This window comes from Ciconia boyciana, chromosome 1 (genome assembly GCF_034638445.1).
Source record: "Ciconia boyciana chromosome 1, ASM3463844v1, whole genome shotgun sequence".
NCBI lineage: Eukaryota > Metazoa > Chordata > Aves > Ciconiiformes > Ciconiidae > Ciconia > Ciconia boyciana.
This window is the reverse complement of record NC_132934.1, coordinates 167,661,047-167,685,950: the sequence shown is the minus strand read 5'-3', so window position 1 is coordinate 167,685,950 and position 24,904 is coordinate 167,661,047.

The window sequence follows — 24,904 nt, the reverse complement described above, 5'->3', positions numbered from 1 at the left end:
TGATATATAATGATAGCATGTGCTCCAAGTATTAAGGCAGTTGCAAATGTATGTTGATGTTATGTAATATCTGCATATTTCAATGTAAACTTCTTTTTTCTGCTGTTTGCACTGAGTCAGCTATGATTTTGTCAGTTGAACTGTGTCTCATTAATAGCCTGGAAGAGCAGATAAACAGTATGTTGATGTAATTTGCATGTGAAACACAACTGGGAGATTCTGGAATTACATTTAGAAATGAGAAAAAACGAAAAAGAAGGTTGCAAAATGAGAATAATAGGCAGAATATAGTCAAACAATGTTAAACTAGAAAAAACAAATGATAATGCCAAATAAAAGGTGGCACCAACAATAGATACAATTCAGGAAAACATTATAACTCACTTAGGCTTGAACCTTACAAAATTTAGGTATGTACTTAAACTGTGCTTGTGTAATAGGATTACTCTCATTCTTAATTGAAAGTACATGAACAAGTACTTTACTTGGTTTTAGTGATTCCAGAGGAGGCAGAGTTGTATAAATACCAATTTGGGCAGCAGTTCACAAGTTACATAGCCAGACAAGTTACACAAAAATAACCAGACTAATTAAGCTGTATAGACAAAAGAAAAGCAAGTTGCCAGTAATAAGCCTGCTTTTCCTTCCTGTCTCACCTTCAGGTAGAGCCTGCTTGCCAAGATATGTTTACTCATAGATGCTCCATTACAAACTATGTTGATAACTGGAAGGAATTCAGGAAACAATGACTCAATGACCAGAAACCTGACAAGCTGCTCTATAAATGAACAATGAAAAAAACTTACCTTAGGGCTTAACCATTTTAATGACATTAACTGAGATATTTCCATTGTTTCCAGCGTTATTATTATTATTATTATTATTATTATTATCTCTTCCTCTGCTGTCCTATTAAACTGTCTTTGTCTCAGCCCATGGGTTTTACTTTTTTTTCCCCGATTCTCTCCCTCATCAACCATGAGCAACCTAGGCATAAGAAGTGTGAGTATGAGCCAGTCTGATACCTGGCTTCAGACTCAGGATAAATCCCTGGCATCTGCTACCTAGACTATATATGTATAATCTAAGCACATAAAACATATGAGTAAATTATGTTGCTAGGTTAGGCAAATTAGATCTCATTTCCATCTGTTCTCTCATTCTACAAACACTCTAAAGGATGAAGCATGTATTTATCATTGCTTACTTTTCAATCCTCTAAATAGCCAAACCACAGTTTTCCCTCAAGTGATGGATACTTCTCGGAAGAATCTAATCACAGAATCACAGAATCGTATAGGTTGGAAAAGACCTTTAAGATCAAGTCCAGCCGTAAACCTAACACTACCAAGACCACCACTATACCACGTCCCTAAGCACCTCATCCAAATGTCTTTTAAATACTTCCAGGGATGGTGACTCAACCACTTCACTGGGCAGCCTCTTCCAATGCTTGATAACCCTTTTGGTGAAATAAAATTTCCTAATATGGTGCAATCTTGAGGCCATTTCCTCTTGTCCTGTCACTTGTTACCTGGGAGAAGAGATTGACCCCCACCTCTCTACAACCTCCTTTCAGGTAGTTGTAGAGAGCGATAAGGTCTCCCCTCAGCCTCCTTTTCTCCAGACTAAATAACCCCATCAAATACCCCCAATTCTGATTAAGTTCCCAATTAAAACAATTTGCTGCTTAAATCCTTCATGAAGATGGCTCTTTTAAGCTATCCTGTTAACAAGAAGAGTTGAAGAAATGTGAGTGCAGGTGATGGACTGTTTATGCATTGAATAAAATTTCACCAACCAATACTTTTGCTTATTACAATAATCCTGAAAGCCTTAGGGGCTGGATATGTGGTGAGGTTTTGGTAGCAGGGCTGCAGGGGCTGCAGGAGTTGCCTCTGAGAGAAGAGGCTTGGGCTGCCCCATGGCAAACACAGCCGGCTGCAATGGACCCACTGCAAGGCATAGCTGAGCACATCAGCCAAGCTGGTGGCACCTCCGGGAAAATGTATTTAAGAAAGGGCAAATTGCTGCACAACAGCAAAAGGTGAGGAAAAAAAGTCTGAGAAACAGCCCTGCAAACACCAGGTTCAGAGAAAAAAGAGGGGGAGAAGGTGCTCCACGTGCCAGAGCAGATATTCCCCTGCAGCCCATAGAAGATGATGAAGATGACAACGGTGGAAGAGGTACCACAGTGCAGCCCATGGAGAGGACCACGTCGGAGCAGATAACTACACTGCAGCCTACGCTGGAGAACGTCGATATTCCCTGAAAGACTGCAGTCCATAAAAGGACCCATGCTGGAGCAGGATAAAAGTGTGAGGAGGGAGGAGTGGCAGAGACAAACTATTCTGGACTGACCACAACCCTCATTCCCCAATACCTTGGGGTGAGGAGGAGGTAGAAGACTCAGGACTGAAGGAGTGAAGTTGAGCCTGGGATGAAGTGGAGGAAGATGCTTTTGTTTTTGTCTTTGTTTCTCACCATACCACTCTATTTTAAATTGGCAATAAATTAAATTAATTCTCCCCAAGTCAAGTCTATTCTACGCAGGACGGTAATTAGTAAGTGATCTCCCTTTTTCTATCTCAATTCATGAGCTTTTTTTCAACTTATTTTCTCCCCTTGTCCTGTTGAGGAGGAGGAGTGGGAGAGCGGCTGGGTGGGGGTCTGGCAGCTAGCCAAGGTCAACTCACCACACTTTTTTTCTCCCAAACTGACTAATCTTTCCAGTATGTGGATGTCAGAAAAGTTTTTGTCTTTTGCCTGGGAACAGACTGATAGCCTTCTCAGTATTCCTATAGTTTTGCATTGTTTCAGTGAGAAAATGAAATAGCATCATGAACTCTGTCTGGACACCAAAAAGATCTCTGGTTATGTAAATGTCAGCTATGCAGACAACAGAATGAGAAAATTACTGTGGCATCTTTCATGATTTTACTGCCCTATATGTTTGCAAGGATTTAGAGCTGTCCTTTAGAATTTTACACAAATCTTTTGGCAGTGACATCTAAAAACTTTTATTGTATATTAAATTTACTAAAGTTAAAAATAAGTCTGCCATTTGTCTGAAACTTCAACATCTTTTTTTCTGCATAAGCCTAGATCTGTTTCAAAATTAAGCAAGATTTTTTCTAATACAGAAAGAAAATAATTTGACCTTGTACTTTCCATCTTCCATTGACTGTTTTTGGTTTATTTTCTTTTAAATAACGTTTTCAAAGCACTCTAATTCTGTATGAATATGATTTTTATTTACTGCCATCCCATTTTGGTACAGTAAAAATAAGCAAGAAAAAGTTCTATTCTGTATTTAAAGACTGTGTACCTCTCACATTCACCCGCTTTAGAATACTTTTGCCCCTCAAAATAGAAAAGAACTGTTAATTACACTTCTTGTGTTTCTTAGGAGTATAAGAAGATGTTATTTCTGGTTTTGTAGGGAAATATTGCCTTCTATAATCTGAAACTGAGGTCATGATCATTATATAACTATATGGTTAAAGGTTCTTCCACATCTCTGTATGTCCTGATCTCTCACTACTGAGCTGACAGTTAGACAAAATAAAATGTTATAAAACTTTAGCTGCTCAGTGATGACAGCAGTACCAAATGATGGGAGTTGAAAAGAAATAATAACAGTTATAAGTAAAGACAACAAAGTCTGGTTTCCAGAGCTGTCTGGAGATAAGTTTTCCAGATAAGGATGATGCTGTTTCACTATTGTGTCTGTTTAAGGACATTATCATATACCTCTGATTTTTTTGAAAGGAATCTACTCAGGATCTCAAGGAATGTATCTATCTCTGTATCAGAAATTCCTATCTAAGAGTAAGGGAAGAATGACAGCCAGGGCTAGAACAGAAAAACTATTTACCTGTTAACCAGATAAATAATTGTCAGACAGTATGAACAATTCTGAGTGTCTTAACAACTGTTCCCTGGCAAATTATTGCATGCTGCTGCAGTGGGAAACTCATTCCTACACCTCTGCAGGGAGAGCCATGGCCCCAGATACTCTGTGTACCTGAGATGGGCAGCTGAGATGGGTCCCAACATAGATTTACCTGGGAATATCTGCAGAGATCTCAAACACCTTACCGCTCATTCCAACATTAGAAAAAAAGCAACAACCAAGATAACTCCTTTGCTTTGGTCACCCTAGGTGGCGGTATTTGAACATGGTGATTCCATTCATTATGGGGTCAGTTCAGAGGAAAAGGAGAGATAGGAAAAGTGTTTAATAATTTAGATTTAAAAGCACAATAAATTGAGGTTTTTTCTTTATGTAACAGTTCTGACATAAAACCCCCCATATTTAGTTATAGCGTTATGTCACAGGGTATGTGCATAGGTATGACAGTATCCTCTTGCTAAAGCCATGACCTTTTTTTTTCTTTTTTTTTTTTTTTCAGATTAGCAGTGCTGAATAATTGTGATAAGAATTATTAAGGTGAAAAAAAGTCTGACAGCTCTGTCCTATGCAAATAAAAGTTATTTTTCCTTTTGTTGTTAAAGCATACACACAGAGAGAACTCTATAGGTGCATACATGTACTGTTTCAGTTCAGATCAAGAGCAACCATGGTTCTTTTAAACAGAAACTCTTGACTGTCCCTAGCATTTGCTATACTTTTACTCACATTGTGGAATGAGGACTGAACACACAAAGGTTTTGTTTGGGTTTGGGTTGGGTTTTTATTTTTTTTTTTAGGTGAAAATAAACGGAAAGATATACTCCTGGAGCACATTTAACATTCTCCAGCCATGAATTTATGTTCAGTTCACAGTACCAAACCAGAGGTTATCTGAGGAAACCCCCTCAAACATTGTATGGATGTTGGGTCTTCTGCAAAAGCTGTCTTGTTCTACTGATTTGCTATTATTTGTCCTTACTATTTGCTAGTGTGGATAAAATAATTTCCTTCCTTCTCTCTATTATTATTTTCTAAGTTACTCTGCTAATACTGTTATCCCTCTTCTTTTGCTGTGGGATATGTTTGCTCAAATATTTGTGAAGATGGAGAAAAAAGGACAAAGCAGAAAGCTGAAACAAAAGAAAACAAAATAAAACAAAACTAACGTTGACAGATATCTAGGAGTTACTGGTTAGTTCCTATTTTCTCTAATCTAGAATTCAGCCTTTTGGTTTTTTTTTTTGCCTCCTCCTCCCTCCTGCCCCCAGCCTATCTTCCTCTAATAATGGCTGCATTGAAGAATACTCTGCTAGGAGAAGAATCAGAGAATCACAGAATGGTTTGGGTTGGAAGGGACCTTTGAAGGTCATCTAGTCCAACCCCCCTGCAATGAGCAGGGACATCTTCAACTAGGTCAGGTTGCTCAGACCCCCATCCAACCTGACCTTGAAAGTTTCCAGTGAAGGGGCATCTACCACCTCTCTGGGCAACCTGTTCCAGTGTTTCACCACCCTCATTGAAAAAAATTCTTTCCCTTATATCTAGTCTGAATCTACCCTTTTTTATTTTAAAACCATTACCCCTTGTCCTATCGCTACAGGTCCTACTAAAAAGTCTGTCTCTGTCTTTTTTATAAGCCCCTTTTTATAAGTCCCCTTAAGACAGGCCACAATAAGGTCTCCCCAGAGCCTTCTTTTCTCCAGGCTGGACAACCCCAACTCTCTCAGTCTTCCCTCATAGGAGAGGTGTTCCATCCCTCTGATCAGTCTCAAACAGGTCCATGTCTTTCTTGTACTTCAAATTCCAAGCATTTAGATTACTTTATAAGTTCATGCAGTCTTAGGGTTAAAAGCCCAACAAAAACACTGGGAATTATGGTCTTTGTTTCAGAGTGAAAAGGACGTACCTAGCATAATTTTTAAACAGATAATATTTAGTGTTGAGTGGAGTAAAATTCTAACCAATGTCTTTTGTACAGTGAGACTGAATTAAAGCAAAGAGTGAAATGCATCTGAAGATGAGTGGTAGATTTCAGCAAAGTAAAGAGTGTCTGTCCAGAGGTGGTCTGTCTGTTTATTAGAGTAAAATACTGTCTTAGTCAAAGAAGAAACAATCAAATATGCAGTATCCTGGCCATTGTTATTTGACTGTCAGGTAGCCTTTTATCTTAACCTTTAGAAAACAAATTTTCATCTCATTTTATGAAGAGCAACCCCTTCCTATCTAGCTGCTAAAGACCAGAATCTCTACAATAAGAGAAAAACATATCCCCTTGAACTCCATAAAATTATACTGATCTACACCAGCTAAGGAACTGATATGTCTCCTTCATTTATTTAATGTTTTTCTCACTGCACTGAGAAGGGCAGTATCATATTCTTTCAGTATTCTCTCACTTTGAATAATATTTAGAACTCAGCAACATAAAAATCGTTCTTTTTTAATAGAGTTTAAGATGCAGAAGCATACAAAACAATTTCAACTGAAACTATTTAGTTGAATTTGATCAAGCATCAAACTACAAACTGTATGAACTGGTGTCGTGGTTTAGCCCCAGCTGGCAACTAAGCACCACGCAGCCACTCGCTCACTCCCCCCCCGGTGGGATGGGGGAGAGAATCGGAAGAGCAAAAGTAAGAAAACTCGAGGGTTGAGATAAAGACAGTTTAACAGGTAAAGCAAAAGCCGCACACACAAGCAAAGCAAAGCAAGGAATTAATTCACTACTTCCCATGGGCAGGCAGGTGCTCAGCCATCTCCAGGAAAGCAGGGCTCCATCATGAGTAACAGTTACTTGGGAAGACAAACGCCATCACTCCAAATGTCCCCCCCTTCCTTCTTCTTCCCCAGCTTTATATACTGAGCATGACGTCATGTGGTATGGAATAGCCCTTTGGTCAGTTTGGATCAACTCTCCTGGCTGTGTCCCCTCCCAGCTTCTTCTGCACCTGGCAGAGCACAGGAAGCTGAAAAGTCCTTGACTAGTGCAGCAACAACTAAAATATCTCTGTATTATCAACACTGTTTTCAGCACAAATCCAAAACATAGCCCCATACCAGCCACTATAAAGAAAATTAACTCTATCTCAGCTGAAACCAGGACAGTATCCACCCCTTATTCTATACCATTTACATCATGCTCAGGTCTCACATTATCCAATACATTCTCATTACCCACTGTCACCCTTCCCATCCTTTGATATAATACACACATATAATTCCCTTAGTCTGTGGACCACCCCAACAAAATATTTGTAAAATGTCCATAAATGTCCACAAAATGTCCACTGAGTTCATTTAGTCCATGACTTTGGGCTTCATCTCTTGTGGTTGTTACTCAGGACAGGAGAGGTGGTGTGTTTCTTGGAGTTATTGGGTACCAAAGCCAGCTCAGGTCAGGTCACTGCTGCGCTTGCACTGCTTCTTGTAAGGCTTCTCCTCCATTTGTTCAGGTGGTTCCGGCTGTAGTAATTCCTATAACATGCAACTCAAATCATGGTTTACAACAATTTAAAGGTATATCCGTTACAATCTCCATCCCTGGTCCCTTTGTACCAGGATATAGGGTTTAACATTGTAATGAACTCCTCCCCTTGCTCCTAGCCTGGCTAGCAACAAGGGGTTCCTGCTATAGTAATTCCCACAACATGCAACTCAAATCCTGGGATACAACAATTTAAAGGTATTTCCATTACAATCTCCACCCCTGGTCCCTTTGGACAGACCATCAGGTTTAACATTGCAATGAAGTCCCCCCCTTGCCCCTGCTCTAGCTTGGACTTATCCACAGAATGTAGTACCTTCAGAAGTAAACTTGCTCCAACATGGCCTCATGCACAGCCACTGATGCTTCGAGGTGTACCTGCTGCAGCATGGACTTTATCCACAGCCACAGATGCTTCGAGGTGTACCTGCTGCAGCATGGACTTCATCCACAGCCACAGATGCTTCGAGGTGCACCTTATCCAGCGTGACCTTATCCTTGGGCCACAATCCCTTCAGAGGTATACCTGCTGTGGCACAGACATAACCATGGCCACAGACGTTTCAAGATATACCTGCTCTGGCATGGGCTTATCCATGGGCACAGACGCTTCGGGGTGTCCTGCTCCCACATGGATCCATCCACAGGTCACAGTCCCTTTGACTCAAGTTCACACCGGAGTTCTAGCCTGTCCAGTACAGCAGCACAGAAACAGCAGCGATGCCCTGGCCATCTGCCAGCCCAGGCGCAAGGCCATTGCTGTTATCAAAATGTTCCCAGGCACAGCAGAGTAAGATGATCAGCAGTACAGCAGCACAGCAAGCAGTGAAAGCAAAAAGCAGCCACTAACGAGCACTGGACTCTAATATACAGTAAGGCAAGCAAGCCTCATGGCAAGCACAGAAGCCTGCCAGTTAATAGCTAAACAGCAATAACAGCTATAAATTTTATCTAGCACATTCCAATCAAATCTGTCATTATCTCGAACCCTTCGAGCCCCACGTTGGGCGCCAAAAAGGACTGTCGTGGTTTAGCCCCAGCCAGCAACTAAGCACCACCCAGCCACTCGCTCACCTTCCCCCGGTGGGATGGGGGAGAGAATCAGAAGAGCAAAAGTAAGAAAACTCGAGGGTTGAGATAAAGACAGTTTAATAGGTAAAGCAAAAGCTGCGCGCGCAAGCAAAGCAAAGCAAAGCAAGGAATTCATTCACTACTTCCCATGGGCAGGCAGGTGTTCAGCCATTTCCAGGAAAGCAGGGCTCCATCACGCGTAGTGGTTACTTGGGAAGACAAACGCCATCACTCCAAATGTCCCCCCTTCCTTCTTCTTCCCCAGCTTTATATACTGAGCATGACGTCATGTGGTATGGAATAGCCCTTTGGCCAGTTTGGATCAACTGTCCTGGCTGTGTCCCCTCCCAGCTTCTTCTGCACCTGGCAGAGCACGGGAAGCTGAGAAGTCCTTGACTAGTGCAGCAACAACTAAAATATCTCTGTATTATCAACACTGTTTTCAGCACAAATCCAAAACATAGCCCCATACCAGCCACTATAAAGAAAATTAACTCTATCTCAGCTGAAACCAGGACAACTGGAAACACAACACAGCGGAGAACATATATCCATTCTTTGTCAGAAGATTTTTTTTTTTTTCAGTTTTGCAAATAGTTAGGTCTGGACTAGCAATTTTTTTCTTAATTCTGTCCAGTGTTACAATGCAATTAGACTTTGACTAGATGTTTATTTCAAAAGCACCCAGAATAACAGCTAGGCAACCTGAAATACAAAGTTGTTTTTAGACTACAAATATTTCATATACTATTTAGGACTTTGTCTTGGCTTTTTTCTTTTTCTTTTCTTTCATATGGGTTGGAGAGAAACAGATGCATTTTGGAAACTCTGAGTATGTAAGACATAAAATCTCTGTCATGATTTCTTGGAAGAGAATATTAAAGTGAGTTATACACCAGAAAGACTTAAAATTGGTTAAGTTAGAGAGAGGATAGATTTTGAATATGTCCAGGTTAAGGTTATTCTGTGTGAGAAAAAACACAAAATAGAAATTTAGAGAAATCCTAGCAGTGTGTAATCTCTGACCAAGGGATGAATGAACTACAAAACTGAACAAGCCTACTGAGGCATCTTTGAGAAAAAGCTGTTTGAAAGCAATTTTTTTGGTCCCAGGTTTCTGACAAAGTAAAAATTGCACATTCACATAAAAGTGAAGGATCTGTTTTGAAACAATAGTCTTCACTGTTCAGTCTTTTTACATCCATTGCAGTAAAGTGCTTAGTAAAAGAAGAATGGTTGGGGAGGAACAGAAGGAAGCATAAGTAAATAAATGCTTGCCACAAGGGGAGGAAACTGGTAAATTAGGAAGGAATAGAACAGAACAGAACAGAACAGAACAGAATAGAATAGAATAGAATAGAATAGAATAGAATAATTTCAGTTGGAAGGGACCTACAACGATCATCTAGTCCAACTGCCTGACCACTTCAGGGCTGACCAAGTTAAAGCATGTTATTAAGGGCATTGTCCAAATGACTCTTCGAGGATGAACATGGCTTAAAAGCCAGAAAAGTTGACAGAAATATGAATGAATGAGAAAGACAGAGGAGGAAGCATGGAACAGGTTAAAAAGAAGAGCAGTTACTACTGTACTATAGAATGATAGAATCATAGAATGGCTTGGGTGGGAAGGAACCTTTAAAGATCATCTAGTTCAACCCCTCTGCCATGGGCAGGGACATCTTTCACTAGATCAGGTTGCTCAAAGCCCCGTCCTACCTGACCTTGAACACTTCCAATGATGGGACATCCACAGCTTCTCTGGGCAACCTGTTCCAGTGTCTCACCACCCTTATCATAAAAACCGTCTTCCTTATTGTTGTGGTAGTCACTTTCTAGCCCAAATGGAATCCAATACATAGCATTAGTAGCAAGGCTTGTTGAAGCCTTAGGCCGCAAGCTGTGACCTTTCACACAGATTTGCTGACCGTATACTGAACTTTTACTTAGCTACATGAAGGAAGGCCTCCAAAACTGGTGCAAACCAGAAAGGTAAGGAAGATACAATCTCAGCAGAAGTTACAGCCTTAGAGATAAAAGAGGAAACAGCCTGCCTAGAGACAATGAAAGGACCCAATGAAGAACGGGAAGACCCCAGAGCCTAATATTACTGTTGATCAAAACTGTCTCAAGAGGGGAAGGGAACTTAAATTGTAAGGATATAATTGCTGAGGGATTTCTTTGTTCAGGGTCCCTCTCCGGAAGCACCCAGCTTGAGCTGTTTTTCACTGTTGTACTACTCAATAAATTTGTCTGATGTACATCATATCAGAGACTCTGCTTTGGGAAACCTGGGGTCAAGCCAGAGAGGAGAGAAAGCACCCAAGAGTGAGTGAGTGTGTGTGTGTGTGTGTGTAAGCAAGGAGTGAAAAAGGGGTACTTGTCAGCTCAGTGGAGCTGCCCACTGTGAAGGGACTCTGGTTCCAGCAGTTAAAGTCTCGCATGGTGTGTGCATGACTCCTTGAACGGTGTGTGTATGCTCAGGCAGCGGCTTCTCCTTTAACACTTATGTCCAATTTAAATCTACTCTCTTTCATTTAAAAACTCTTTCCCCTTGCCCTGTCTCTACAGGCCCTATTAAAAAGTCTCTCTCTGTCTTTCTTGCAAGCCCCTTTTATACATTGAAAGGCAGCAATCAGGTCTTCCTGGAGCTTTCTCTCCTCCAGGCTGAACACCACCAATGCTGTCATCCTTTCTTCAGACGAAAGGTGTTTCAGCCCCCTGACGACTTTTGTGGCCCTCCTCTGGACTTGCTCTAACTGGTCCATGTCTTTCTTGTGCTCGGGACTCCAGAGCTGGATGCAGTACTCCAGGTGGGGTCTCACAAGAGGGGAGTAGAGGGGCAGAATCACCTCCCTCAACCTGCTGGCCACACTTCTTTTGATGCAGCCTAGGATACAATTGACTTCCTGGGCTGCAAGTGCACATTGCTGGCTCGTGTCCCATTTTTCATCCACCAGGATACCCAAGTCCTTCTCTGCAGGGCTGCTTTCAATCCATTCATCTGCCAGTCTGTACTGATACTAAGGATTGCCATGACAGGACCTTGCACTTGGCCTTGTTGAACTTCATGAGGTTTGTACGGGCCCACTCCTCAAGCCTGTCAAGGTCCCTCTGGACGACATTCCTTCCCTCTAGCATATTAACTGCAGCACTCAGCTTCGTGTCATCTGCAAACTTGCTGAGGGTTCACTCAATCCCTCTGTCTATGTCATTATAAAGGTCTTGAACAGTACCAGGCTCAATATGGACCCCTAAACGATACTACTTGCTACTGGTCTCCATGTGGACATTGAGACATTGACTATAACTCTTTGAATGTAGCCATCCAGCCAGTTCCTTATGCATCTAACAGTCCATCCATCAAATCCATATCTCTACAATTTAGAGACAAGATTGTTGTGTGGGAGCGTGGACCCTACAGAATTCCAGGTAGGTGACATCTGTAGCTCTTCTCTTGTTCACTGATGCAGTTACTCTATCATAGAAGGCCACCAGATTAGTCAGGCAAGATTTGCCCTTGGTGAAGCCATGTTGGCTGTCTCTAATCACCTCCCTGTCTTTCATATGTTCCAGAAGGATCTGCTCCATAATCTTACCGGGCACAGAGGTGAGGCTGACTAGTTGGTAGTTCCCAGGGTCCTCCTTTTTATCCTTTTTAAAAATGGGGGTGATGTTTCCCTTTTTCCAGTCCCTGGGGACTTTGCCTGACTGCCATGACTTTTCAAATATGATGGAGAGTGTCTTAGCAGCTACATCTGCTAGTTCCCTCAGGACCCTGGGATGCATCTCAACGGGTCCTATGGACTTATGCATGTTCAGGTTCCTCAAATGGTCTTGAACTTGATCTTTTCTTACAGTGAGTGGGACTTCATTCCCCTAGTCCCTGCCTTGTAATTCAGGGATTGGAGAGGTGCGGGAAGAGCAATTGCCAGTGAAAACTGAGGCAAAAAAGCTGTTGAGGACTTCAGCTTTCTCCTTGTTGGTTGTCGCCAGATCCCCTGTCTCATTTATTGGGGGGCACAATTTCTTTTGTCTTCTTTTTCAGACTAACATACCTGTAGGAGCCCTTTTTATTTTTCCTCACGCTTTCCAAGAGTCTCCCGGACTGCTCACATCTTGCATTTAGATTTTTTATTTTTTTTTTTTACAGTTCTAAAGAGTTAAGTATTGTCTGTAATGTAAATTTTTTAAACTATACAATTAATTTATATACTTAATTTTATAACTATTTTTAGTGTATTCTTTGTTAATTTAAATGGAAGAACACTGTGAATACTGGAAGCACTATACAGTTAAAATTAACTGGTATGCTGTACAAAAAGCACAGTTGGGGAAGAAAATATTACCGTTGCTGTAACAATTGATAATGACATCTAATGTTTATAATTAGAGAGGCTAATGCTAGGCTTCCAACAATAAAAATAAAACCACTGCTATACCAGACAACTCATGAAACTCATTCTTTTACAGTTTACTTGCAGGCAACAGTTTTCTTTATTATAATGGTTAAGATATAAGAGGGATTAGATAAAGGTCAAAAGCACTCAGAGTTTAATTATCTGGCTCAAGTGTCACTGGTTTTAAAAGGGTGAAAGACCTTATTCCTTGTTGGTTGTTATATATCATGCCACTTGGATAATCCCATCTAATTTTATGCACTCAGTTTATGTGTTTGAGACAGGATACAAGGAGCACTATATGCTCCTTTTATCGAAGGAGGTTTCTTGACGGGATTATTCAGCCCCCTTAAAATCTGGTTTTTTTCTCTGACGGTATGCGTCCACTCACTCTAAAAGGCTGCAGATGCTACCCCAGCATTAAGTGGAAGAGAGAGCTGTGAGGTTATTAGATTTTATCTGCATCAGATGGCACAGGATGACAAGACACACCAGCCAGTGTCCAGAAACAGAAGGAAAAGTGAGGACAAACCCTCTTAGTGAATTCTCTGCCTGGAGATATCCATGGACAAACTGGTTCCTAATTTAAGAGAGTCACTGAAGTACAAAAATTAGCTGAGATGAAGTCAGGTCCAGGATTTTAAAAACACAGTTCAATCTGACCTGTGTTCATAAGCATTAAAGTGCCTTACCAATAAACACATTTCTACAGTACAGAAGTAGAATTAGGTAGGTTGGTTGCTTTGCTTAGCTCACCTGTTTGTACTGCTTTTATGGGTAAACATAATTCTGAATTTCCTGTATTTGTAATATGTTGGTTCAAGAAAAACAAAATATCCTTCTAAATTTTATTTTATTTTTTACAACCATGACAGCTTTGCTTTCAGTCTTAATTTCAATATAATAAATTGTTATGCTTGGATTATATATAAATATGTACCAATGCATGCACAAATTTTAATATATTTTTCCCCCTATATTACATTTTTTTAAGCTTCTGAAGAAATACTGCAGCAGGCACTGACTTTCAGCGAAGTAAATTAAGATAAATAGAATTGTTCTATAAATCTGGATGACATAAGGGCTGTATAAGAGAAACCTGTTGTAAAAGTGGGTAAAGTCTAAGTGGGATTAGAAAAGTTTAAGTTACAGTATTAAGAAATGGATGAATAATGCACAACTATGTAGGTGAAATATAATGATCTAATTAATTGTATATTGAATGTTCAATACAAAAATAAAGCATATTATGTCAAAGTCCTTATTTCTATCCCTGACTTTAAATATAACATTTTGTTAGAAGTAATGACTAAATTTCCAGAAATCAACTACATAATACAGAGGGATAATCTATGCTACTTTTGTTATTTTATGAAAAGATGTTTTGTGTTCCATTTTGAATAAAAATCTTCAGGACTACCTCTGACACACAAGAAAATATGTCTACGAGAGAGGCATGTGAAGTCATGAGAAGACCTGCAGTTTTTTAGGTTACATGACCGAAGGCTAATCACACTAAACACAAAGATCTGTGAAAATCTGAGAAATTATTCTGGGTGGAGGAACCCCAGCAAAGTCTTCAGGGCAAACAGAGCATCCTGACTTGGCTGGCCCTAAAAACCATCCATGCTTGTAATTTATGAGGGTTCTTAAAGTGCAAAAATTCAGTGAGATGAATTCAGATCCAGGATTTCAAAAACAATCTGACCTGGGTTCACAAGCATTGAAATTCCTTAATGATAACTGCACTCCTATGGTCCTCCACAGGAGGATGGTCAAGCCCTGGTCTCCCCCTGAGAGGAGTTAACAGGAGAGGCTCTCTCCCCAAATCACCTTTAGGCTGAAAAGGTTACTGCCTTACAGGGGTATGTGACAGCCCACTTCTTTGGAGTGCCAGGGAAAAGCACTCAGGCACTGTGTAAATTTTCTTATGGGATGTTTTAAGGGGATTGCTGAAATGTGAGAATATGCAAGGCTTATTCTGGAGTGTTTAGGGGAAGGGCAAAGGCAGGGAAAGGGAGGGATCGAGGTGAGTCAGGGAGGAATGAGTGTAGGAAAATAAAGGGAGAAGATTATAAAAGTGGCCAGCTAAGTATAAATGGATTGCTGGTCCGTAAGCTTGTCTCAACGAGCCCTGTGGTTGACCACCATAGTCTGTGCTAAGTTCTTATTCAAGCCTGTTTCTAACTATCTTCTCTGTGGGTGCACGCTCTGCTCTGAGTGGTGAACATGGGCAAATTTCAAGCCAGACTAACCAGCAAACAGGATTAGAGGTCTGAGTACCAGCAACTGGAGTGGGACTGTGAACCTGAGGGGCTTGTAGGTCCAGAAGCCAACAACTGGAGGGGGACAAGGCCGAGGTCAAACACCTGGACAGCCTGAATGTTTAAGACAAGCTACTTCAGTGAAGAGTAACCACCTTCAGTGCTCATCAACTGGAGGGGAGGAAGAGGATCAGGTTGAATGTGCTGCTGACTTCATGTGAGTGGTGTGCATTTATGTGGGTGTAGGTAAAGGCACTGTTTCCTGTCTGTGGATTGGTCACTTGTGCATTGTGTGTGTGCGCTTTGTGTGTGTGTGTGTGTGTGTGCATGCATGTGCGCATCTATCAGGAATACTTACTCAGTCTCTGGCTGGCTCACTGGCTGGAGCTGGGAACAGGGAACCATAGCAGTCTCACATCTGCTGGGCTGGGAAAGGAAGAACACCCTTTGGCCCACACAATTCGGCATCCTCTAATGCATTTCTGATGGATATCTGTGAGTTATATCTAGTCTTTTTTTCTTAAAGATAAACACATTGCTTTGAAAACAGAAAATGTTTCTTCTTGGTACAAGTATACATTGGCTAATGCTTACCATATAGAAACATACTGTTCCTGTACATAGAAACATTGCCATTAGAAAAAGACACTGCTGGAGTAACGGAGTACAACTGCTGTGGAAGTAAGTCCACTGAAAAAAATGCTTATTGACCAAACATGAATCTTTATACGTCTGATTATTCTCACTTACTTACAGATTGAAATTCATCTTGTGTATTTATAATATTCTACCAGTCTATCTATGATGGAGTTGCTTTCAGAGGTACATGTCATTCATTTTTTTTTACTCAGCATATGATTTTATTGTTATCATATTAAAAACAGGGAGAAGAACCAGAAATGCATTTCTTTTTAGTTTATCAGAGACAACAAAACAAACTCCAAAATTTAAAGGCTACAGGATGAAAATCCCACATCCAGTAACTTCTGCTTCAGAGATTTTAGTGAATTAAAAAATAATATCTCAATAAGAACATAACTGATTCTGAAAGCTGTTTTCCTGCCCCATTTGAAATTCCCATCAAAACCTATAAGAATGGGCATCTCCTGTTAGATTCACTATTGTAGTGACAGCCTTTATTCATTTAAATTAATTCAAGCTGGCTATATGATGAACACCAGCAGTTAATGTACATAGAAAGCATTTGTACTATTTTATTGTTAACATGGTTCCTAACATCATTTTGTCCTGAACAAAATGGTGTTCCTCCAAAGAATTCTCAGGTATGGCTCAGGAGACACCATGAGCCAAAGACCATTCCAGTAGGTAATTTAGGATAGTCACACTGTTTCAGGTGGGTGCAATCCTATGCCAATTGGAGTCAGTGACAGAGAACAGTCCCAAGCATGTTCATTTGACTAGTATAAATTTAGCCTATAGTGTTATCACATTCCTCCATGCTGTCTCCTTCAGGTCAGTGCAAAACACCAGTCTTTGTTTCCAAACACAAGGCTGCAGCATTCTCAGATGGTTTTCTCCTGGAGGTGCACATAGTGGGAAAGAGACAGTGCTGTATCCACATCCTGAATCTTATCAGTAGCTGGGACAGTTGCACTGAGACTTGACTGTGCATGACAGGGTGATTTGTGTGGAGAGGAGGGCATCTTAACAGGCACAAGAGTGTCATATAACACTAGAGTACAAGCTTTTACTAATCTCTTCTTGGTGTCCCTGCTGATGTCTTAATAAATGATTGGACATATTTATTATTACTAGATCTCAAGCTACCCTTAACCTTGTCTCAGTGGTTAGATTTGTGTAAAAATTATTATTAGATGGAAGCAGAAGGGAAGAAGGGAAAAGTAACTAAAATAAGATAAAATAGGTGAGGACTAAATTAAATCTACAAATTTTATGGAAAGATACATCAAGATGAATGGTAAAATAAAGAATATATAGAGTGGAATGAAATTTTTGCCACAATGAAATGAATAGCGATTTTACAATAGACTTCAGTAATTGCATGCTTTTGCTTGGACCACGTTATTCCAGGGTATAGGAAAGAGAACTTTGCTGTGTGTTATTATGCTAATATGAGGAACGGATTTCCATTCTTGCATGTATGTTAATCTGTAAGTATGTGTGTGTGTGTCACACAAACACATTCACTATTTAAATTAATATTTCATGCAAAAATAACAGTATGAAGAGCACAATAAGCTATTCAGAAATATAAGCTGGTTCTTCTAATGTTGCAAATCAGAATAAATGGTTTGCAAATCTTGTGACATATAATTTCAGGATGATGATCCTCCCTTATTCTTCTATTAATATGTTTCATTGCTTTATTCAAGGTACATTAACCTACTGTAACCTCTAGCATCAAACTACCTTATATGGCATATTTTTTTCCCACTCTGCAATTATAATGGGGTTATAAAATTACGGCAGAACAGTTAGTGGCTTAGATGAGTGGGAAGAGGTACCTGCACAGAAACAAACAACTTCCAGTCTATTGGAACAGAGCAATTAATCACAATTCACTGTACTTTTTTATGCATAATTTCAAACTTCCAGACTCAGTTGAATACCATGACCACCCACCCCAGGAGCTATTGACAATTAAGGAAATAGCAATAAGAATACTAAGAGTGATTTAGTGAAATAAATAAATAGGATAGGATAGGATAGGGTAGGATAGAATAGAATAGAATAGAATAGAATAGAATAGAATAGAATAGAATAGAATAGAATAGAATAGAATAGAATATTTCAGTTGGAAGAGATCTAAAATGATCACCTAGCCCAACTGCCTGACCACTTCAGGCCTGACCAAAAGTTAAAGCAAATTATTAAGAGCATTGTCCAAATGCCTATAAAACACTGACAGGCATCAGGCATTGATCAGCCCTCTAGGAAGACTGTTCCAGTGTTTGGCCACCCTCTCTGTAAAGAAATGCTTCCTAACATCCAATCTAAACCTCACCTGACACAGCTTTGAACTATTCCCATGTGTCCTGTCACTGGATACCAGGTAATACTCAAAATAAATAAATAAACAAACAAATGTGTTCTTCTCCTACAGCAATTATATTTACATTCCAAGTATGAAAGATGAAGAAACTCTTCCAAGAGATGGAATGGAAAAATGTGTTTCAGTAAAGCAAAAAAAGGATCTAGAGATATCTTTTCTACCTTCCACCTTGTGTTACTTTCTTGGCAGTGAGCTTTCAGAACAGTTTACCTCAGAGGCATTTGACTTATTTTTATATTTAAGTATTTATCTTTCTACCATGTCACAAAGAGAGGAGAATTTCAGAAAAAGAAATAAACACTGCAGCTGGAATATTACTTAAGTCTCTCTAGGGGATTAAGAATGAAGTTACCATATACCTACAGAGCTCGTTATTTTAAGAGTTCATGCATTTCATTTTCCTGACTTCTACATTTTCAATACATAGCCCTGCTACAAAGCAGTTTTCTAAATATGATCTCCATATCTTATTGTGTGAGATGTGCAAGTTTTAAACTGTTTCAAAGACTCCTTTTATATTAAGCTCACTAACTATGGAGAAGCTTGGAAAGACATTAGATGCTAATGGCAATAAAAGTAGTGAAGCAGAAAGTGACTGTCATTCTGACGAAAGCAATACATGAAACTTGGTATCCTACAATACCCTAATTATTATTTATGCAGCCCCCATAGGTGTATGAAACATGTCATAGGCAAATAGAAATGACAGCAGCATTAGCAACACACAAAGTAGGTAACTAGACAGCAGAAAGCTATCATCTGTTTCTCCAGGCAGTGACAAAGGCCCCTAATCACTCAATTCTACATCTCCATGCCTTGCTATCCCTTGAAAACAATGATAGCTTGGAGGGCAAAAGAGCTAAAAAGCAATCAGGATAATACTAGGATTGGGTTTTAGTTTTTGTTTGGTTTTTGTTTGTTTGTTTAAATCTTTTCTTAAATACTCTTATGACTGGTTTGAATAGTCATGCTTCTCTTTGCAGCAGTGCTCTTTATCTCCCTCTCTGTGGAGATAATTACTTCTGTCCTCCAGAATGAGGAAGGCCCTATTTGGAACAAAAGTTCCAATCACTGAACTAGGGACTGAATTAGTTATAAAAAGTGGACATAAGCATCTGGTAAATTTTGAAAAGAAAACAGTTCTTTTAGGACATTTAGTGACCCTCTTAGTACACTGGACTGGTTCTTCTTTCTGCCTTTCTTGCTGGAGTGTTTAAAGGAGGAAGCTGAGAAAAGCCCTCATTAGACTTAGAAAAAATCTCCACTTGGTTCTTTGATCTTGGCTTAAACATGAGTTATATCTCACTTAAGCTGAAGTTTACCTTCATTAGAAAACATAACCCAAAGTTACCTGTGTCTAGTAAAACAAGAGAGAGTCAAAACCACTGCTACGAGCACCTTCAGATTCTTCTTTCAATTTTGGAACTAAAAACTAACAACTTATTAAATTTCTTAATTGGAGCTGGCTGGCTGTAGTTAAAATAGATTGCAGTAGTGGGGAGACATATATCTGTATTTATGTTTATGATTGTATTTCTGTGTATGCATGTGGGTGTGTGTATGTGTGTACTTATATAATGCAACTAATTTCTGATTTAACCATGCTTATGATGAGATGCCTCAGTTGTGGATTCTTTTATTCATTTAAAAAAAAAGCCAAAGATTAGGTTTAAATTCTTAAAAGCTTGAGATAGTTTCTGTTTATGCAGGATGTAGAAATAACACCTGCAAGGTTTGGACTTGTAGTCTGCAAACTGGAAAAAATTGCACAATAATTGTCTTGGTAGTTCCAAGCATGAGCCCTGGAATGTGAAGACTGTTCTTTCAGAAAGGATGTTGCCTTTCTTAAATACATACTGATTTACAAGGCTATAGGAAGCCTTTCTTCTTATTTGAATTAGTGCAAAAAGTCACATTCGTGGCACACTTATGGAACCGATGAGCAATATCTATTGGTCTTGTTAGTGGATATACAACTTTTGAAAGAATAGTTTTCCTCTGCCAGATTACAAAAATATATTGTATTTTTCTCATAACAGAAGCTGCCCTTCTATACAGTTATAAGCATGAGTATGATAAAAGAAAGTTAAACTGATAGCTCTTAAGGCCAAAACTGTATCGGTGAATAATTCATAACCATTTTCTGAAATTAAATATTAGCATTTACTATTTTGCTTAGCCAGTGATTAATTTGAGCTTGTCTGAGTATGGGATTTGTCCTGAATTTCTTGTAAAATGCTGACACTATAAGACCATAAGAAACATTTGATCAGATGTGGAGCTCATAAAAAGCTTAGTTTTGCTTTTAAAATGCTCAGCTTGCCCTAGTTGCAGTCTGCTTTGCTTGTTTTCTATTTGATTGTCTGCATTTTTTTACTTAAAATTGTATTGATCAACATTTTACCAAAGAAAAGTAATCTATTTTCACTCCAGTAATTAATGGGACAAAGAAAAGTTGGAAGTATGTGTTGGCTAGTTCTTGCGTTTCTCATTAACCTTGAAGAAAGAGTTTTAAGTAGTCATTTTCCAAGCAAAGATTTATAAAATAATGTTCTTTAATTGGCCTTCTTAAAGAAAATAAATTATTTCTTTTGAATAAATAATTCAATGTTTCAGTTCTCTTTATACTTCTAGGTTTACTAGATCAGAGTATCTTTCAGGTTTTGCTTATTTATAGACTAACAAATAAACATACCCTCCATTCTTAAACAGAAGTTGTGAAGGTTTTTGATAGCTAAATGCAGTTAGTAACTGTAAAAAAAACTTCTGTGAGTTGTGAAATGACATAAAAGTAACAACACAGAATCCCTATGTCAAACAGCGTTTATCAAATCAATCACTAGCTCCAACTCAGTACTGAGAAATGGGTAACTTTCCTGAAAACACATATTCCCATATATATACATACATATTTATTTATGCTTTTGATAACAGAATCACAGAATCACAGAATCGTATAAGTTGGAAAAGACCTTTAAGATCATCGAGTCCAACCGTAAACCTAACACTAACCAAGACCACCACTATACCATGTCCCTAAGCACCTCATCCAAACATCTTTTAAATACTTCCAGGGATGGCGACTCAACCACTTCCCTGGGCAGCCTCTTCCAATACTTGATAACCCTTTCAGTGAAGTAACATTTCATAATATCCAGTCTAAACCTCCCCTGGTGCAACTTGAGGACATTTCCTCTTGTCCTATCACTTGTTACCTGGGAAAAGAGACAGACCCCCACCTCTCTACAACCTCCTTTCAGGTAGTTGTAGAGAGCAATGAGGTCTCCCCTCAGCCTCCTTTTCTCCAAGCTAAACAACCCCAGTTCCCTCAGCCGCTCCTCATAAGACTTGCGCTCTAGACCTTTCACCAGCTTCGTTGCCCTTCTCTGGACACGCTCCAGCAACTCAATGTCTCTCTTGTAGTGGGGGGCCCAAAACTGAACACAGGATTCGAGGTGTGGCCTCACCAGTGCCGAGTACAGGTGCACGATCACTTCCCTAGTCCTGCTAGCCACACTATTTTTGATACAAGCCAGGATGCCATGGCTTTCTTGGCCACCTGAGCACACTGCTGGCTCATATTCAGGCAGCTGTCAACCAACACCCCCAGGTCCTTTTCTGCCAGGCAGCTTTCCAGCCACTCTTCCCCAAGCCTGTAGCGTTGCATGGGGTTGCTGTGGCCCAAGTGCAGGACCTTGCACTTGGCCTTGTTAAACCTCATACAATTGACCACAGCCCATCGATCCAGCCTGTCCAGGTCCCTCTGCAGAGCCTTCCTACCCTCAAGCAGATCAACACTCCCACCCAACTTGGTGTCATCTGCAAACTTACTGAGGGTGCACTCGATCCCTTCATCCAGATCATTGATAAAGATATTAAACAGAACTGGCCCCAACACAGAGCCCTGGGGAACACCGCTTGTGACCAGCCGCCAACTGGAGTAAACTCCATTCCCCACCACTCTTTGGGCCTGGCCATCCAGCCAGTTCTTTACCCAGTGAAGAGTACACCCGTCCAAGCCATGAGCAGCCAGTTTCTCCAGGAGAATGCTGTGGGAAACCGTGTCAAAGGCTTTCCTGAAGTCTAGGTAGACAACATCCACAGCCTTTCCCTCATCTACTAGGTGGGTCACCTTGTCGTAGAAGGAGATCAGGTTGGTCAAGCAGGACCTGCCTTTCCTGAACCCATGCTGGCTGGGCTTGATCCCTTGGTTATTCTCTACATGCCACTCAGGATGATCTGCTCCATCAGCTTCCCCAGTACCGAGGTCAGGCTGACAGGCCTGTAGTTCCCCAGGTCCTCCTTCTGGCCCTTCTTGAAGACGGGCATCACATTGGCTAATCTCCAGTCAGCAGGGACCTCCCCAGTTAGCCAGGACTGCTGGTAAATGATGGAAAGGGACTTGGTGAGCACATCTGCCAGTTCCTTCAGTACTCTCGGGTGGATCTCATTAGGCCCCATAGACTTGTGAGTATCTAAGTGGTGCAGCAGGTCACTAACCATTTCCCCCTGGATTATGGGGGCTCCATTCTGGTCCCTGTCCCTATCTTCCAACTCAGGGGGCTGGGTACCCAGAGAACAATTGGCCCTGCAATTAAATACTGAGGCAAAGAAGGCATTAAGTACCTCAGCCTTTTTCTCATCCTTGGTCACTGTGTTCCCTCCCCCATCTACTAGGGGCTGGAGATTGTCCTTAGCTCTCCTTTTGCTGCTAATGTATTTGAAGAAGTATTTGTTCTTGTCTTTTACAGCAGCAGCCAGATTGAGCTCTAGCTCAGCTTTGGGCCTTCTACTTTTCTCCCTGCACAGCCTCGCTAAACCTTTGTAGTCCTCCTGAGTTGCCTGCCCCTTCTTCCAGAGGTCATAGACTCTCCCCTTTTTCCTGAGTTCGAGCCAGAGCTCTCTAGTCAGCCAGGCCAGTCTTCTTCCCCGCCGGCTCGTCTTTCAGCACCTGGGGACAGCCTGCTCTTGTGCCTTTAGGACTTCCTCCTTAAAGAATGTCCAGCCTTCCTGGACTCCTTTGCCCATTAGGGCCGCCTCCCAGGGGACTCTCTCGACCAGTCTACTAAACAGGCCAAAGTCTGCCCTCCGGAAGTCTAAGGTGGCAGTTTTGCTGACCCCCCTTGCTGCTTCTCCACGTATCAAAAACTCTATGATTTTGTGATCACTCTGCCCAAGATGGCCTCCAACCATCAAATCACTCACAAGTCCTTCTCTGTTCATGAACAAGAGGCCCAGCAGGGCACCTTCCCTAGTTGGCTCACTCACCAGCTGTGTCAGGAAGTTATCTGCCACACACTCCAGGAACCTCCTAGAATGTTTCCTCTCTGCTGTATTGTATTTCCAGCAGACATCCAGTAGGTTGAAGCCCCCCACAAGAACAAGGGCTAGCGATCGTGATGGTTCTCCCAGCTGCTTATAGAATAGTTCATCAGCCTCCTCATCCTGGTTGGGTGGTCTGTAACAGACTCCCACCACAATATCTGCCTTGTTGGCCTTCCCCCTGATTCTTACCCATAGACACTCCACCCGATTGTCACCATCATGTGACAATGATGGTCAAAACCTCATTTTCTCTAAACTAATGCTCTAAACTAGTTTAGAGACTTCTGTGAGTCGTGAAAGTTGCGACTTTCAACTTTCACGTTGAAAGTGAAAGCTCTAAACTATCCAGATACTCCTTGACGTATAGGGCTACCCCACCACCTCTCCTGCCTCACCTATCCCTCCTGAAGAGTTTATAGCCATCCATCGCCACACTCCAGTTGTGTGAGTCATCCCCCCCATGTTTCCGTAATGGCAACCATATCATAGTTTTCCTGATGTACAATGGCTTCCAACTCCTCCTGCTTGTTGCCCATGCTGTGTGCATTGGTGTAGAGGCACTTCAGCTGGGCTGTCGTCTGTGTCTCCTTCATAGAGGAACACCCCTTGTGTGCTTTGAGGTGTTTCACAGGCATTTCCCTCTTGGCTCCTATTGCCTCAGTATCCCCTAGCTCAATTCTGTTCGACTTCAGCTGTGCCCCAGCGTACCCCACACATCTCAGAGACACAGGCCGAGTGCCCTCGCTGGCAGCCGCTCCCTCTAACCGTGGCACGTCGTCCCTCAGCTTCTCTCAGGCAAGCCTGATATTATCCCCCTCACCCTTTGAGCCTAATTTAAAGCTCTGTTGATGAGCCCCACAAGTTCCTGAGCAGAGATTCTTTTTCCCCTTTGAGAAAGATGAATCCCATCAGACGCCAGAGAACCTGGTGCTGTGTAGGCCATCCCGTTGTCAAAAAACCCGAATCCGTGGCGATGACACCCGCCACGAGACATGAGTTGATAGATTGGGTGCCTCTGTTCCTTCTAGTGTCACTGCCCACAACTGGAAGGAGAGAGGAGAAAATAACCTGTGCTCCACAGTCCCTTACTAGCCGTCCCAAGGCCCTGAAGTCTCTTTTGATTGCCCTAGGACTTTGTGTTGCAGCTTCACTGCCCCCCACATGGAAGAGCAATAGGGGGTAATAGTCTGAGGGCTGTACCAGGCTAGGGAGTATCCTCGTGACATCCTTCACCTGGGCCCCAGGGAGGCAGCAGACTTCCCTAAGAGGAGGGTCCGTCCGGCATATCGGACCCTCAGTTCCCTTCAGAAGGGCGTCACCCACAACTATAACCCGTCTTCTCTTCCTTGTGGAGGTGGTGTTAATATGAGAGGTAACAATCACTAGACAGTGGGAAATAAATCACTGTCA